Raw genomic sequence first — 17,858 nt, forward strand, 5'->3', positions numbered from 1 at the left:
ATAGGAGTATAGACTGACTATCAAAAGAAAATCTGATGATTTCCTCTAAAGTTACTAAATAAGGCAAGGAAGGAGACTAGCCCATGTTAGCATCTTAGTCATAAAACATTTATGGACTTAGGTTTCTTGCCTGATCAGTTGCTTTAGAGAAAGATGTGAACACACAAGCAACGAGGCTCTTTGGAGGCACCAACCCAGAAGTGTACCTTTGCCAGTGCAGCCCCATGAAACCCTTTTTGGAGGAGGCAAACAGTGCCAGGGACCTTCTCTCCTATGAAAAGTGGTCACTATCAACCCAAAAGGCAGGCCTAGTCTGTCTTCAGTGAAAGACGGAATGGAAGTTTGAATATCTCACCCTTACTCTCTTTCCAGTCCAGGCACTAGGGGGAATGCATGTTTTATGTAATGGTGAGGATTTTGCCAGCATGCACTGGGTATATCCATAGATTGGAATTCCTTCTACAAACCTGGCCCCTGAAAACAGTCTGCAAATGTGCATATACTCTTTGTCATTTAGGATTCCTTCATTATTGGAAGAGTTTTAAGGTAATTTTGTGTATCACTCAATCTAATTATGTCTCCATGTTATTTTTTATTTTTCAACAGGCCATAGATGGTTGACATCAGCTGTGAAGAATTTGTTAAACTGTCTCATTGATCAGAAGAATCCGATCTTCAGCATATATGAATATGCAGTTTCTTTTTTCTGTATTATGTATTTGTTAGTTTATCATTATTTTAAGTTCTTTATGTTTCAGTACCTTATGTGTGCACTATACAACTTAACAAATAGAAAAATCTTTAAAATATGAAGCTCCAAGGAACAGGAAAACCAAGGATACATTGTATCCACTTTCAAATTCAGAGCTAAAAAGGTCACTAAGAAAAATCAATATTTAAAGGGGATCCCAGAACACTTACACAACATTAATATAAATATATAAAAGAAAATAAAGAGCCAACACAGGGTACCTATTGCTGTTTCAAATATTTTGCTAAAGTTGAGCTTTTGAAATATAGTTCTATCTTTTTTCAAATAATTTAAATTCTTACATCTGCATTCATCTTTGGGAATGCGAAAAAAGTGATACCTTTGGTTACTTAAATTTCCCTGAATTTCAGAACTTTGCGACTTTCAAGCAAGTTGAATCTGCTGACATTTGACTAAGGTAAAAAGGATGTGTTCTTGGATGACTGAAATAGTCTTATGTCAAGGTTAGTTGATTAAATGTTTAGGTAGGGAAAACCTATCGCTGGGTTCAAAGTTCTAGGGGTGTACTGCGTGGTTAGAAGACCCTAGATAACATGTAGGCTATCACCTGGAATTATTACACCAGTTCCTTCCTAACATTCCACAATAAGTCTACTCATTTTGGGTAATCCATTATATATAAAGTAGATATTCACCTCCAAAACTCCAAAAGTAGATTTTCATTCTTAGATACAGATTGATAAAAATAACTTTATGATTGAATTTCTTATAGGTTAGAGTATCTATAAATCGTTTTTGGCCTGTATCCCATTTACTTGACAGATTTTTGTTTTGAAATATATGTTCTAGATCATACATTAACTGCTGTAATTGCTCTGAAAGAGATAAATAAAAAAAGAAAGTATACTTATTTGTTTGACTTGTTCCCGTATTTTCAATACTTAGAAGGAATTGTTCTATGAAGTCAGACTTTGAAAATCATGCCGCCGTTTTCTGTAAAGAAATGTAAAAGAGAGGCTACCCAAAAAAGCTGCTGAAACATTTCACCAAAAGGGCATGTTACACGCCTGTGAGAGCCTTCTCCAAGTAAAAGAGAAAAAAGTTCTGGAAAGACCAGTTTGTGTGTCAACGTATGGCCCTGACCTAACATGTTTAGACAAATTATCTTGAACAATTGGCATTTATTAGAAAACTTGAAATGCCCTTTCCCAAAACCACTGTTCGCATGGAAGAAAAACCCATGCATTGACCAACAAATAGTGAGAGCCAAACTTCTGTCCCCAAGCCAAAAAGTGACCTATTGGCCCAGTGGAACCTAAAACCAATTGAGGTCCACCGGAAATGTGGCAAGTGTGTAGCCTGTAGTAACACCATTGAAGGCACAGAATTTGTCAACAACAAGATTAAATGGAAACATACTGAGTTCACAAATTGCAAAACAAGAAATGCAATCTATGCTATAATCTGAACCTGTAAAAAAATCTATATAGGGAAGACCAATCAGCAGGTCAATACTCGAATTACCCAGCATCAGTCACGAATTAAGAAAAAGGTATTGACCGCACCAATAGTTGAGTACTTTGTGGAGAAATGTTACAATGAAACACAGTTTAAATGGACAGTATTCTCAAGCTTTAAGTCTTCTAAAACACTGACAGATATTGAAAGTTCACTACTGCATAAAGAAGCATACTTAGGGGCCGATTATGATGGCGGACGGACCTGAGTCCGTCCGCCACCATAGAGTAGGAGAGACCGTCCGCAGGGGCTGCGGAGGTCCCTCCGTGCAGATTAGGATGTGACCGCCAGGGTGGCGGTCACATCCTCAATCTTTAACATTGCGGCGGGTGCAGCTTCAAGCTGCACCCGCCACAATGTTAAAAAAAGCATGCACGTCATTTGCGTGCACAAAGCAGCAGGCACCGTGCGGTGCCAGCCGCTTTGTCCACGCAAATGCAGGGGGGTACCATAGGTACCCCCCATGTGCACCCTCCAACCCCCCGTCACCAAGGCGGCCCGCAACGGGCCCCCGAAGGCAATCTCCGTATGCTTTTCCACGGCGGAAAAGCCGCAGTGGAAAAGCATATGTTTTCCGCTATCCTAATATGCTTGGCGGTGTCACCGCCAGCCATGTTAGGGCTTTTCCGAAGCAGTCGAAAGCAGCGGACGGATTTTGAGACCCACCACCATCCTAATTTGGCGGTGGGTCTTTTAGGCATCCGCGGCGGATTTCCCGCATCCTCCGGGCCGGCGGTGGCTTCCGCCGGCCCGGAGGATGCAGGAAATCCGCCATCCTAATCAGCCCCTTGATTTTGAAATTCAACAGCGCGAATACAGGTTTAAATAACATGATGGAGCTATCAAGAATATAAACACTACAATGCCCATAATGCAACATTTCGGCTTTAAATAGCCACGATGCTAGTAGTGACCGACTTAAAGCCAAAAACTATTCTTCCCATAGATCTAAGTCAGAAGCCATATTTAGGTGCCTCCATTTGGAAATGCCAGTGCCTAAACTCGAAAGGAAAAGATAAGACCGAGCGCACGAAGAATGAGGCTAGCTGCCCGTCTGAAGCCTTTAACAATAAATGAACAAGCTGTTTAGTTCAAAAACAAATCTAAGCTCGCTCTGAAATTCTTTTTTCAGAAGAGGCAATTAAATTCCCCGAAAGCCGGCCCAAGAAGACGCTACCGCACTAACATCGCTTTTAAGGTATGTCTCGTCCCCAAAAAATCAGCTTACATATTCCTCTTGTGTACTAAACGCGTTGTTAACAAGGTGAAATATTTTTCAGCACACAAAAGAATAGCGTACGAATTAGTCCGAAGTAGAAGCAACTGAGAAAAGAAAAACGTCCCACTCACAGGTACGCTAAAAGCTTTTTAATGAAACATATAAGCGACAGCAATTCGCATTTAAAACACTAATGAATTAGTGGGGTGCCGCATCGTCATTGAGGTGTTTTATGCCCTGATACTAGCGGAGGTATTTGGGAGCTGTGAGACACTGTTACCTACTCCAGCGGAGAACGTTGTTTGCGGCGAGACACGGCAGATCCAACGTAGGACTCCAAGTCCCAGGAGTCCTCTGGCTTGCTCCACACCTGGTCCTGTCCCTGAGCACCGCCCACCGCCCACTGACGCCATATAGCACCTCACCGCACCCGCTCCGCGGATGCCGCATCGTCATTGAGGTGTTTTATACCCTGATACTAGCGGAGGTATTTGGGAGCTGTGAGAGACTGTTACCTACTCCAGCAGAGAACGTTGTTGGTGGCAAGACACGGCAGATCCAACGTAGGACTCGAAGTCCCAGGAGTCCTCTGGCTTGATCCACACCTGGTCCTGTCCCTAAGCACCGCCCACCGCCCACTGACACCATATAGTGCCTCGCCGCACGCGCTCCGCGGGTGCCGTATCGTCATTGAGGTGTTTTATGCCCTGATACTAGCAGAGGTATTTGGGGGCTGTGAGAGACTGTTACCTACTCCAGCAGAGAACGTTGTTTGTGGCGAGACACGGCAGATCCAATGTAGGACTCGAAGTCCCAGGAGTACTCTGGCTTGCTCCACACCTGGTCCTGTCCCTGAGCAACCCCCACCGCCTACTGACGCCTTATAGCGCCTCGCCGCACCCGCTCCGCGGGTGACGCATCGTCATTGAGGTGTTTTATGCCCTGATACTAGTGGAGGTATTTGGGAGCTGTGAGAGACTGTTACCTACTCCAGCGGAGAACTTTGTTTGCGGTGAGACACGGCAGATCCAACGTAGGACTCGAATTCCCAGGAGTCCTCTGGCTTGCTCCACACCTGGTCCTGTCCCTGAGCACCGCCAACCGCCCACTGACACCATATAGCGCCTCGCCGCACCCGCTCCGCGGGTTCCGCATCGTCATTGAGGTGTTTTATGCCCTGATACTAGCGGAGGTATTAGGGAGCTGTGAGAGACTGTTACCTACTCCAGCAGAGAACGTTGTTTGCGGCGAGACACGGCAGTTCCAACGTAGGACTCGAAGTCCCAGGAGTCCTCTGGCTTGCTCCACACCTGGTCCTGTCCCTGAGCACCGCCCACCACCCACTGACGCCATATAGCACCTCGCCGCGCATCGTCATTGAGGTGTTTTATGCCCTGATGCTAGCAGAGGTATTTGGGTGCTTTGAGAGACTGTTACCTACTCCAGCGGAGAACGTTGTTTGCGGCGAGACACGGCAGATCCAACGTAGGACTCGAAGTACCAGGAGTCCTCTGGCTTGCTCCACACCTGGTCCTGTCCCTGAGCACCGCCCACTGACGCCTTATAGCGCGTCGCCGCACTCGCTCCGCAGGTGCCGCATCGTCATTGAGGTGTTTTATGCCCTGATACTAGCGTAGCTATTTGGGAGCTGTGAGAGAATGTTACCTACTCCAGCAGAGAACGTTGTTTGCGGCGAGACACGGCAGATCCAACGTAGGACTCAAAGTCGCAGGAGTCCTCCGGTTTGCTCCACACCTGGTCCTGTCCCTGAGCACCGCCCACCACCCACTGATGCCTTAAAGCCATTTATCTTAACCGCTGCACGGGAGCGTCCCGGGAGAAGCCCGGGACAAGGGCGGGCCATCTGTGGCCATCAGGGGCCAGAAGAGGCTGGGCCGGGCCACCCCCCTAACCCCTTCAATATGGACTGGGACTCAAGCCTAGTTAAGTAAGCTGTATGACGATTATATTTCTTGTTAGCATCAGTGTAGGAGTGACATTTTATCCTGGCATCCTTATGGTACATGTATAATTACATAACACATCTCATTTTTTAAATTTGATTGAGCAGGGGTGCAGTGTTCTAATTATTTAGTTGTTTCCTATCTTGTATTATGAGCAAAACCACCTGCAAGGGAGGGACAGGGGTAGGGGCAGGGGGTGTGGGGATCTTAGATGCCTTTCTTCAGCCGGCAGAATCAGTATTGATTAAGGAGATAGAGCTTAAAGAGAGGAGGCTCTCACTTGATCCACTTAACCTGATTCTAAACCCCGCATCAGCGATAGAGTCAGCTGGAATTAAGTCTGTCCTCTTACCCCGCATGTGCTAATATCCTCTCTACATGAGGATCCTATGCAGTCTATAAAAATGGCTAATACCCTATGTTCATCTCTACCCAGTTCCCCTCCTTCACCTCCTTCCACACGCACAAGACAGTCAAGGGCTCCACTGGTTACTAGAGGTAAAGAACCACCTGGGAAAAGGAAAGCACATAGCGCTCCTAAAGAAAGCCGTCAGATCTCGAAACTGGCAAGGAATAAAAATCCTGCTCTTGGGTTGGGGACACAAACAGAAAAAGCAGTGGATTTGGAAAATAACCCTAGGGCGAAGGGAGGGAGTAAGTCTAGAGGACCCACGCTAGGTCCTAGTCCCGTAGGTAACAATCCCGATTTTATTAGGCAAATGGAGGAAAAGCTTCGGGCTCTTACTGACCCAGTTATGGCGAAACTTGATTTATTTGACCATAGTTTAAATGCTTTAGAAAAGCATTTACTTAAAGAGTACCCCACCATTGATGGGACACAACCCATTGCTGAATGTTCCACCAATGACCATATTCCTGCTTCTATTGGTCTGAGTCGCCCCTCTGTGGCTCCAACGGCCAATATAGCAGCCCGTCCAACATGTAATGGCTCTGGAGTGAAATTGGGCCCCGGGGTCCCGTAGGGAGAATACACGGAGTGGGAATTAGCCCACCTAAGGAAGTGTTTCTTCATCTCCCCCCGGAGGCATGTCCCTACTCCATTATTTTGGCAAACGTCCCGAAAATCACAGATGGCGAGGAGGAGCACTGGTCCTCTCTCAAAAATAAGGCACTTCACTTTTTGAATAAAAAAACTGTGCTAGGGGATCATCTCTTTAAAGAATTTAAAATGGTCAGAAGGGTTGCCTGGGTAGGGCAATCACGAAAGGGCATGGAAGGAGACTGTGTAGTCTTGAGTTTTGGGTCTCCGGAGATGGTGGGGCACATCCTGAGGCAGGCAGGATCTCTCAGGATTCGCCCAGATTGCATTAATGTATTACCTCTGGGTTATTTTTATCAATCACGTATTCATTCGGGAGCCAACACAAGAAGAGATTACCCAATTCAGGCAGGTCTCCCCAGTAGTTTTGTCCCACTGAGCAACAGATTTCTGGCTCTAAGCACACTGGACGTTAATGATTGACTGCCATGTAAAAGAGATAAGACTCCTCCTGGAATAAGCCCAGCTCATGTCCAAAGAGAGTCTACATCCATATGTTCAAGCTCACTTGAAGTGAAATCCCTGGCCCTGGTAAAGAATGTACCATTGGGTAGATCCCCTAATAATAGCCTGACCCAAGAGTTTTCTCAAATTGAGCAAAGAGAATCAAATAGTGTGCCAGGTAATAGAGGGCCTGAGAGTCAATATAAAATTGGTATTGGTCCTGATGTAACATCTTTGGTCTCATGGAATGTGGCTGGACTACGAAGTAAGGTAACATCACAAGACTGGCTGTCTTTTTTAGATAGTAAGGACCTAGTATTGCTCCAGGAAACTTGGCTGGTCGTACCAGAGCATAGACCAGGTTATCTTAACTTTTCTAAACCAGCAATTCCTAGTCTGCGGGGGAGACCCAAGGGGGGTTTAATTACTTGGGTAAGACAGGATAGTAGATACACAATTAAACAATTGGACACCAATAGCAATGATATTCTACTAGTACAAATTCAGTGCCCCGAGTCTAAGGTTCTTCTTATTTTTAATATTTATTCAAGGGGTATGCCGGGGGGTAAACCCTTCGGTTATTATTGAACAGTTAGATGCACTCCTTGCGTTTTATAATGAGAAAGGTAACATTATAGTTGGGGGAGATTTGAATTGTTGTTTTGAACCCCGCAACAGTAATGACATAGATCTTACCTTGGAAGAAGACTGTTCATGGAATATTCCACAGCTGTCGCTGTCGCCTATTAAAAAGTGGACAGAGGCAGCGCTCCAGCTCAAAGTCTTGTGCCTTGAGCAAGGGCTCCGGGTGACAAATGGCAGAACAGCTTCTGATAAATTAGGGACTTTTACTTTTAACAATGGTATATGTAAGAGCTGTATTGATTATATCCTCAACATATGGTTCAACATATGGTACTTCCAGCTCGGAGGATAAATCTAGCGACTCTGATTCATCCAATTCTGGGACTGGACAGACTGGCTATCGAGGGCGAGGCAACAGAAGGAACCGGAGAGGATTCAATCAGAACTTTGGTCAGACTCCGTTTCTACCCTGGTGGCAACCAAGTCCTTGGGGTGCTGCGGCACCATCTTTTCCACCCCCGATGGGACCATATGGCCCACAACAATTCTACCCTGACTGTAACCAGCAACCTTTTTTAGGGTTTGGCCACGGGAGGATGAGAGGGAGGAGACGATCCCAACAACAGGGTCATGTCCAATGGAATGTGCCATCCAAGACAATGGATCTGAGGAATGGGAAAAAGATCCTCCAGGAGCAAGCAGGGACATCAGTGGGACCAGCCTCATAGTAAATCTGAGTTCCTATGAACTGACTGCTCTGGAAGAACAGGTCCTTAATAGAAGGCTTGGTTTTGTGACTACGAACACAGGGGACCCATTTCTGACCCAGATAGAAATGGGTAAATTTTTTAGAAAGGTCCGCCTACACTTTCTGTTTGCTAAAAATGATGGAGACTCCCCAGGAGAAACAGATGAGTTGAATACTGGCCTCAAAAGACCGTCAACGTTTAACCCCACCACAGCGGGCTTCCTGCGAAAGTTGTGGCTTTTGAGGAGGCAGTGGACCATGACCTGAGGGTCCTGTTCCAACAACAGCATAAACCTTTCATTAATTTTTCAAGGAAGGAGCAAGAAGGGCTGAAGGGCCTGACTGGTAATGAGACCCTAACAATCAAACCTGCAGACAATGGGGGTGCGATAGTCCTAATGGACTCTAGCACCTACCGAGACGAATGCCTCCGTCAATTGAATGACACGAAATCATATTGTAAACTAAGTGAGGATCCCACTGAGAGACTCTCAATAGTGATCAATAGTGTTATTGAAGAGGCTCTATCTGAAGGATGGCTGACTGGAAAAGAGGCACAATATCTTTGTGCAGTGAACCCGGTGGTACCGTATTTTTACGTACTACCAAAAATTCACAAAGCACAACGGCCACCCCCTGGCCGGCCGATTATATCGGGCATAGGCTCCTTACTAGAACCGTTGTCCTCATTTGTAGACTTCTTCCTAAAACCCATCGTTAGGGAGATGCCCACTTTCTTAAAAGACACTACTGACGTCCGAAGGATTCTACCAGACATTGTGTTTGACATGGATCTGGATTTACTCGTCTCTTTCGATGTGGAATCCCTCTATACTTCTATACCACAGACAGAAACGCTGGAAGTAATAGAGGGCCTTTTATCCACTAGAGATCTTGATTCTATCACACCAGTGAGCCTGATTATGACACTAGCAACAATTGCAATGACTGAATTTTTTTTTCAGTTTGAAGATTCCTTTTATTTACAGGTTAGCGGGACCAGCATGGACATGCCCCAAGTCTCGCTAACCTGTATGTACATAATTTTGAACAGGAGCACGTTCTCCATGAGAACAACCCGTACCGCAGTAAACTGCGTGTATGGAGACCTTACATAGATGACGTCCTGGTGGTGTGGCGTGGCACAGAAAGAGATCTAGAAAGTTTTCATGTTTGGTTGAATGAAAGGAATCGCTTCTTACGATTCACTATGGAACACAGTAGACATCAGCTAGCCTTTTTAGATCTGCTTATTACACCTACTGTCGCTGGCCTGCAATCAGAGGTTTATCGGAAGCCAATGGCTAGAAACTCTTTATTGAGTTATCAAAGTTGCCATCCAAAAGCCTTAAGGGATAATTTGCAGTTTGGGCAATTTTTAAGGATCCAACGTAACTGCTCAACCAAAGATCTATTTGAGAAACATGCCAAGGGTCTAGAGGCCAATCTAGTTGCCAAAAACTATCCCAAGAATCTGATTCATAGATCAAAAAAGAGAGCCTCCAATAATAATCGAGAGAGTCTGCTGGAAATCTGTCCCCCTAAGGATAAAGAAGACCGACTAACCTGTGTCAGTACATTTTCCACACAATCCAACAAGGTTCAACAAATTGTGAAAAAACATTGGGCGATCCTCAATACTGGGACTGATAAACTCCTCCCACCTTTGTTTGCCTTGAAAAGGGGCTATAACCTAAAAGACCTATTGGTCCATACTAGACCGAAAACTATGTTGCCCCGAGCAGTGGGAACATTATGGGACATGCCGGCAGTCAAGGGTCACCATCCCTGTGGGAACTGTGCCGCGTGCCCTCAAACCTCCAAAACCACGAGCATTGACATAGGCACTGACCGTCCGTGGCTACAACTCAGGTACACCAACTTTAACAGTGCCAAGTTAGTGTATCTGATTACATGTCCTTGCAACTTGAGATATGTAGGGATGACTACAAGGAAAATAAAGACTCGCATCTCGGAACACAAGCGCTCTATTAGATGCCAGAGACAGACAACGAAAATGACGAACCATTTTATAGAAGTAGGTCACGGTCCTACTGAACTTAAATGGACTGTGATTGAGCAGCCTGTGATACCGAACCATGTAACTGACGTAACCAAGTTCTTATTCAGACTGAGCAGAAATGGGTGTACAAGCTGAACTCAGACAAAGAAGGATTAAATGAGGACATCCCTTGGATGTCATTATGAGGAACACACCTTGTCATTAGGCATATCATGACTTTGTCTGCTCAGAATATATCATGAAGCATTCTGATTTATATATAATACTACTATAGGACTCTCACTGTAATGCTCCACAGAGAGTTTTCTATACACGAGTAGTAACTGACTGTGCCCTTTCTTGACTCCGCATGACTTGTTAAATGGTAGGAGACTCACTTACTGTATCCGCCGCCATGCTGCCCTATGAATATATTGTATCGGTCTATGCTGACCATCTTTAAAGGAGGAGGAGTCTGCAAATCTACTCTATTCTCACAATATGGTTTTTATGAAGAGTACTTCCTTCTTAAAAAGGATTCATAGATTATTAACTATTCTATGTATGAGACCTTTCACAGTGAATGAGAGAATAATTGATACGGAAATAATTCCTGGTCACCACTACCCTCACTAACGGTTGTGTTAAGAACAGCGAGGTAACTGTTTAATCTCTTTTCAACACTGGTCCCAAGGTGGATTGCACCAAGGGCAATAATCGCTGTATATATTCTTTCTGATCATCACAAGATCCTCAATAGAGCTGAAAAATAGATATGCGAGCTAGCATTATCGATGGATGAGGACATAAGGACAACAGTTACGATCGAATTGTAGTTCTAGACACCATAACTACATTCCCCAGAATCCCGAGACTGGTCGCGGGCATGTGACGCGCTTATAACGCTAGTCCCAAGGTGCATTTCACCGAAGGTAATAATTGCTGTAGAAATTCTTTCTGATCAATACAAGATCCTCAATAGAGCTGAAAAATAGATATGCGAGTTAGTATTGTCTATAGATGATGATATAAGGACAATAGTTACGATCAAATTGTAGTTCTAGACACTCTGACTACATTTTCCATAATCCCGAGGCTGGTCGCGGGGACGTGACGCGTCCCATGTGCCAAACAAAGGTGGGGACAGTTTATGTAAACGCAATGGCTGCCTCGGTCGGTACCTCCCCGAGACAGCCCAGAAGGACGCTCGGAGTACCGACCGGAAGGTAAGCGCACGCGTTACTAACTGAGTCGTAAGGTGTAGCATGACTGGTATAAGTTTTGTTCAAGGTGGAGCCTCATTCTCCTACAGAATGATCAACTAAGAATACGAGGCTGTGTGCGCAAACTATTACTGCACTTTGCATAGCTGCCCCTTGTTTTTACTGATTGTCATCATGCGATAAACATTGAGACTGTAGCCAGAAATCGTATTGGAATATTGTGAGATGATACTCGTTCACAAAATAATTAACACACATAGACCATATGATTTCTGAAACATATGTTAACAAGCATCATGATGAGGAAACTAATACGAATATATGGCAACACAATGCCTTGGTTTGTGAATGATGGTTTAACAGTAGTGATCAATCAGTAGAGCCTCAAAGGAGACTACCTTCCTGTTTACTGTCTTGAGGTGGTGGTATGAAGTCAGGTTCACTGACATGTTGAAGTAACCCCTGTTCTTAATGTATTTTTTTGCTCACTAGTGCGGGGCTCCATGTACTTGCGCTGTGGCCAGGTGGGGTGGAGCGTTACTCTCCTCTGAATGAGGTAAGTGGGAGTACCCACTTTATGTTGTTGAGAGTGGGGTGTCATTTATTGACACAAGATTGAGATTTGTTTTAAATCCAACTATTGATACACATCACTAATGGATAGTGTAACCTAACTGACTGATTGCTGTTATGGTTGTCTGTCTCCCTTTTATGTTTCTGTTTGAACGTTCTCCCCATGCCACTACGATCTGGAAATCGAAATCCAAATCAAGAGGGGAATGAAGATTCACTAAAATACCCAGGTGATAGTTTTTCTTTTTTGTACACCTTTCATGAGCAGTAGCGACTATGGTCCTGAAGAAAACAGCAGGATACCTTTGGGCTCCAACGAAGTCTGCAGAAACATGTCGACCTAATACTAGCATTAGTGGTTATTTGCTAAAATCGCTACCATCGCACGCTTTTTTAATGATTTGGGAGTAGTTAGGTGCTAATAAAGTTCTTATCCTTTCTACTACCCAATTTTATTAATACACCACACTGTTCACTTACTTTTCACTTGCACTGCTCTACAGTTGTCCATCTATACCCCTAGACTCCCTGATATTCACAGGGTTCCACTGTGATGACAACAGTTGTGTCTCCAGTGGGTATAACCATCCCATCTTCCTGGTATGGAAGAACCCAGATGATGAACAGGGCGTTCAGGATCGGCAACTGATGGGTATTTTTCCACATAAGAAAGATACTCCACACTCAGATAGCGCAATCTTACACCACCTTGAGGCCAGGTCTTCCTAAGTGGGTGTTACGTTTTCCAGACACATATTTTTTTGAGATAGTTAGTCTTGGACCCTCTGCTACTTTTTGTCTGTTTACTGTCTAATTAAGGGGTTGTAGCAGTAGTAGGTCTTTAAACATCCCCTTGGGCCCTCCCTACCCTCGTTGTGTATTTGATTACATCCTCACCAACAAAGAGAATTGGCCCAACATTAAGGATATGAGGGTAGTTGAAAGAGTGGAAAGTGACCACGATCCAGGTTTTCAGGTTTTTAATGTCTTTATTTCGATGATAAGATCATAAAAGACAGGGTTAAAAACATTACATTACAAGGCATATTAACCACTATACAATAAGTGAAAAAGAAAAACATTAACCATGTTATTGAATTACACTTGAATCACAGCTAAAACTAATTATTAAACCTCGGAAATTTACAAAGACAAAGATAAACCTGGACCTAAAAAAGCTAAAATTTGCAGATTTCAATTTACAGAATTAATAGAGTCATACACAGTACAGTTAATGAGAGTTCCTTCTGGCCCTTATTGCCCACGCCCAGCCTAAAACTTTAGCCAAGCATACCACAAAAATTTCCGAGGTATTAGTTTTTAAAGCCCAAATTGCCTCGCAGGACCTTGTACGTAAGAGGCGCTGAGACAAAGGTTTTAACCATTTGGTGCGATGTTCTGAGTACTGCGGGCAGGCAAACAATAGATGACCCTCTGTTTCCTTTTGGTCTGGGCACCAACAACAAGAACTTGAGGTTTCTTTACCTCAAGATGATGTAAATGAATTCAGCGGTAGGGCACCTACTCGAAACTGATGATAAAGTTTCTTATCCAGTGGTCTGGTGATGATATCCCAGTAAGACTCACGGGAGGGGTCCAGCTTAAAGCTTAGGAATCTTCCCGTAAGACTGCCAGAACTGGAAGCAATTACCAAAGATTGGCGAATCGAGGCCCAGTATAATTCTTTGAATTCCTTTTTGGATGGAAAGGTGTTGGTACCAGGAGAAGCCCACAGATGTTCTAATCCCATATCTTGCAAGCTCCTTTTCACGGAGCGAAGCCAGGGGATTCTTTCAGAGCCCCCCAGCGACCTCACTTCTGCTAACTCCTTTGCAAATAGAGTAAGATCCGGGGAGGTCCACAAGCGCCTCCAGAGAGCCACTACTCTAAATCTTGCCATATCATTAATTGGGGAGCATCCCATATCATGGCAGAGGGGTATCGATGGGGAGGATTGAGGTAACCCTACCAAGTTCCGAAGGAATTTACACTGAGTTTTATAAAGATTTGAGAGGTCCATAAATCCCCATAAATCAGCGCCATAAAGTATGGCGGCGTTTATTTTAGTATCATAGATTTTCATAGCAGGGATAACCCGTTTTGTTATGGATCTCTTCTGCTCACGCAAAAGACAACCGGTGAGTTGAGCACATTTTAGCTGTTGAGCCGCGATTTGCTCTTTCCATACCAAACGGCGGTCCAAAGTGACCCCTAAATAAGTCATGGTTTCAACTTGTTCCAAGTTGACCCCACTCATTTTTACATTACTACGGACGATGTTATTCCTAGTTAGAACCATGAACTTGGTTTTACCCACGTTTACCTGGAGATCATTTTTCACACAAAACTCCTCAAAACGGTTCAAGGCCCGCTGTAGGCCTATACGTGTCTTGGATAGGAGTAGGGTGTCGTCAGCGAAGATAAGCATGGGAAATGTTGTCCCTGCCAATGATGGGGCGTCGGTATGGGTGGCCGAGAAAAATGTAACTACCTGATCAATGAAGAGCAGGAAAAGTGTGGGCGCAAGGACGCACCCCTGGCGGACTCCACGAGTGACCGGGAAGGAATCTGTAAATTGTCCTTGGCCTCCCCACCTTACCCTCGCGTAGTTGTCTTCATGCATTCTAATGATTAACTCGAGTAGTTCTCCTGGTAGCCCAAGGTCCCTCAATACCTGCCACAGTTTGCCCCTGGGCACTAAATCGAAGGCTGACTTCAGGTCTATAAATGTGGCAAAGATAGTACCACCGCCGAGCAAGACCACCTTCCAGAAAATCATCCAGAATCGGAACACCTGGTTGATGGTGCTCGTCCCAGATCTAAAGCCTGCCTGCATGGGTGACAATATATTTTCTGATTCCATCCACCCTTGCACTCTAGCCAAGATCATTCGAGCAATGACCTTTTGGAGGCAGTCAATTAAGCTAATCGGGCGGTAGTTGCCCGGATTAGACCTATCTCCTTTTTTATATATTGGAAGGATCTCGGTCCCCTTCCATGATTTGGGAATGCTTGCACCTTTTGCTATGGAATTTGCTATGTTCGTTATATATGGCACCCAGAGATCTGTATTTGCTTTGAACAAATCCGCTGGTATTTGGTCCAACCCTGGTGCTTTCCCCCGCTGAGTCAAACCAAGGGCAGACTCCGCCTCAATAATAGTAAAGGTCAGATTTTCTCCACGTGTGGGCGTTATATACAGCTTGTCCAGCATAGGGGTAGGATCAGTGCCTGCCATACTAAATTGGGACGCATAGTGTATTATCCAGGCTTCTGGAGACACATGATTGATTGGAGTACGGGAATCAACATCCTTCCCCATTTTACTATGTCCCAGAATTTGGACTGGTTATTCAACTTGGAGGCATCCAAGAGATCGGCCCAATAACCATCCTCCCACACCCTTTTGGCTTCCCACTGAACTCTTTTATACCGTGTCCTAGCCTCCTTTACAGCACACATATTTCTAGATTTAACTTTGTCAACCAAATTACTGTGAGCCTCCCTACATTCTTTGTTATACCACTTTGCCCGAATAGCATGTGGTCGTGCTACACCCTTCTGACATGGTTTGGAGAGGAGAAACTTGAGCTTATCAAAACAGCGTTCATGCAGGACCATGATTGTGTTAGATTCTAAGGTACCCCTCCCAGTGTCCTCTGGAAGCATTTTGTTTAATGCAATCATAACCACATTCTCTATATTAGTCTGTAGGGTTTCGTCTCCTGATATGTTTGACCATTTCAACCTCCTGCGATCGTTAGATAGGATTACAACCCCTTGCCCCATGGAATCTGGATCTTCCGGTTTTACCAAACCATTCATCCTTAATTTCAATGACAGGGGGTTATGGTCGCTTTCTGGGCGAGGGACAACTTCCATATCGACCATCAGTGACCAAAATTCAATTTTTAAAAGGAAGTAGTCTATACGGCTTTTCCTCAGTCCATTATCAAAAGTAAAGTTGGCGCCAAGGTCTGAGGGGGAGCGTCCATTTACTGCCCTTAACCCCCAAGTGAGGCATAGTGCAGTCCAGTTCAATGCAGCCTCCGTTGCTGTAACAGTTTTACTGGTCAGTAAATCCGGTATGTTCCATGTTGCATCCTCTGCGGACCCCCAGCTATCCCCTGCAATGTGGAGCGGCTCAATTGTGCAATTCAAATCGCCGGCTAGGAGAATTAGGGTTTCTTTACTCAACCCCGCTAATTGGCTATCCAGGACATCCACAATCGGAGGACACCGACCACCAGGGAGGCCACGAGAATAAATGTTAATGATGATCATATTCTGTCCGCCTCCCTTGCTCAACTTGATGGCCAGTAGGTCGGGGTTGTCCACATAAAGTTCGGTAATTTTGTATCCCCATGCCTGTTTAACCCACGTTGTCAGTCCCCCTGATGCTCGCCCTTTACTGCTCTTGATTGCAGGTTTAAAAAAGTTTATGAAGCCTGCTTTGTGTATTGGTCCGGGTGCCCAAGTCTCTTGTAATACCACAGCGTCATATTTATCGACAAACTCTAGCCAGTCCTCAGAGTCCATGCGAGCCTTCACTCCTGCAACATTCCAGAACACAATATTAAATGTTGCTGTTGTAGGTTCTGCTGTGTTATTTCTAAGATTAGTGGGGGGGAAAGGATTCATTAGGGTAGTCCGTGTAGGCATGTATCTCTCCCCTGTTTCTTCTATGTTATTTTTTTGCGAGCTTTCCCCCTTTATCGTGGCCACTATTTCTTCCATTTTGGGTGGTGTAAACTGATCACCAGATTCAAATACCATTGGGGCTTGATGTAAAGTGTATGCCTCACCCCGCTAACATCAATGGGATTATTCATCATACTAGGAGTATTCAGTCAATCTACCAGCTCTAGGTCAGACAGGGCCCCAAAGTGGTTAAAGAGTAGGGGGTACTGCTGAAAGTGAGGTGTTCTTGGCCCTTTATACCTCCCGTCCCTCGCTCTCCACTGGATTGAGCCTAAGGGATAATTACTATGTCTGTGTGGGTAAAAATAAGCAAGATCCAAGGATTGGACATCACCCTGGCGAGCAAATCTGGCTTTCCGTCGTATAAGATCGACCACCCAGGGGTCTTTAAATGAAATTAGGATACAGTCCCCTTCCAGATCTTTGATGCCGTTACCCACCCAATCTACTCTCCTTACATAAAGAATTTCTGTTGGAGATGATGGTGGTAAGGGACGGTTTTTATTTAGCCAAAATATTGCTTTGTTGCGCAGTTCCCCTTGTGTCTCCTTAATACCATCTCTTAAGGGAGCGACACCAGTTAAAACTATAGTGTATTGGGTCGCCTCCGGGGGTAAATTGACTCGGGGTGCTAAACGCTTCTTTTGTTTACCCACAAACGGCGTCCTAGAGGGTTGAAGGTTAGTTTTTCCCCTACTAGGTGTCTGAGCTGGAGTACTATTGGATGGTTTTGTCCTGCCTTCTGACATAGAAGGGTTAGCTTTATCTGGATTAGGTTTGGGCAGGTCTTTTTTCCTTGGTACGTGTGTTAGGGTACCTCCACTAGCGGTAGTAGATGTATCAACTGACCTTACCCCTGCTATAAGTTTGTTAATAGCTGCCCCTAATGGTGCGGGCTTAGCTACCTGAATCTCTGGGGGATTGCTAGCTGGTTTGGTTTTACCCAGTGTCAGATTACGGGCCCCTACCACAGGATTAGAGGTGGATAGTTTTTGCAGTATGCCCAGATTAGTATTAACTGCAGTATCCAAAGCATCGATTTTGGAGGTCATCAGCCTTGTTCGCTCCAAAACCGGAAGCAGAATAGTTTTTAACATAGCCTCAATTTT

The 17,858-nt window shown here is 44.8% G+C and overlaps 1 long non-coding RNA gene across 2 annotated transcripts in view; it reads left to right on the forward strand.

Annotated features, from left to right (window-relative positions):
• LOC144784254 (uncharacterized) overlaps positions 1-1,618 on the forward strand; it is an 88,950-nt gene extending 87,332 nt beyond the window's left edge. For both annotated transcript variants that reach the window (XR_013601624.1, XR_013601623.1), the window contains one exon: positions 607-1,618. This is a non-coding gene — a long non-coding RNA (uncharacterized LOC144784254). The remainder of the gene's footprint in view (positions 1-606) is intronic.
• Positions 1,619-17,858: the final 16,240 nt, after the last annotated feature.

Source organism: Lissotriton helveticus, chromosome 10, assembly GCF_964261635.1.
Source record: "Lissotriton helveticus chromosome 10, aLisHel1.1, whole genome shotgun sequence".
Classification (NCBI taxonomy): Eukaryota; Metazoa; Chordata; class Amphibia; order Caudata; family Salamandridae; genus Lissotriton; species Lissotriton helveticus.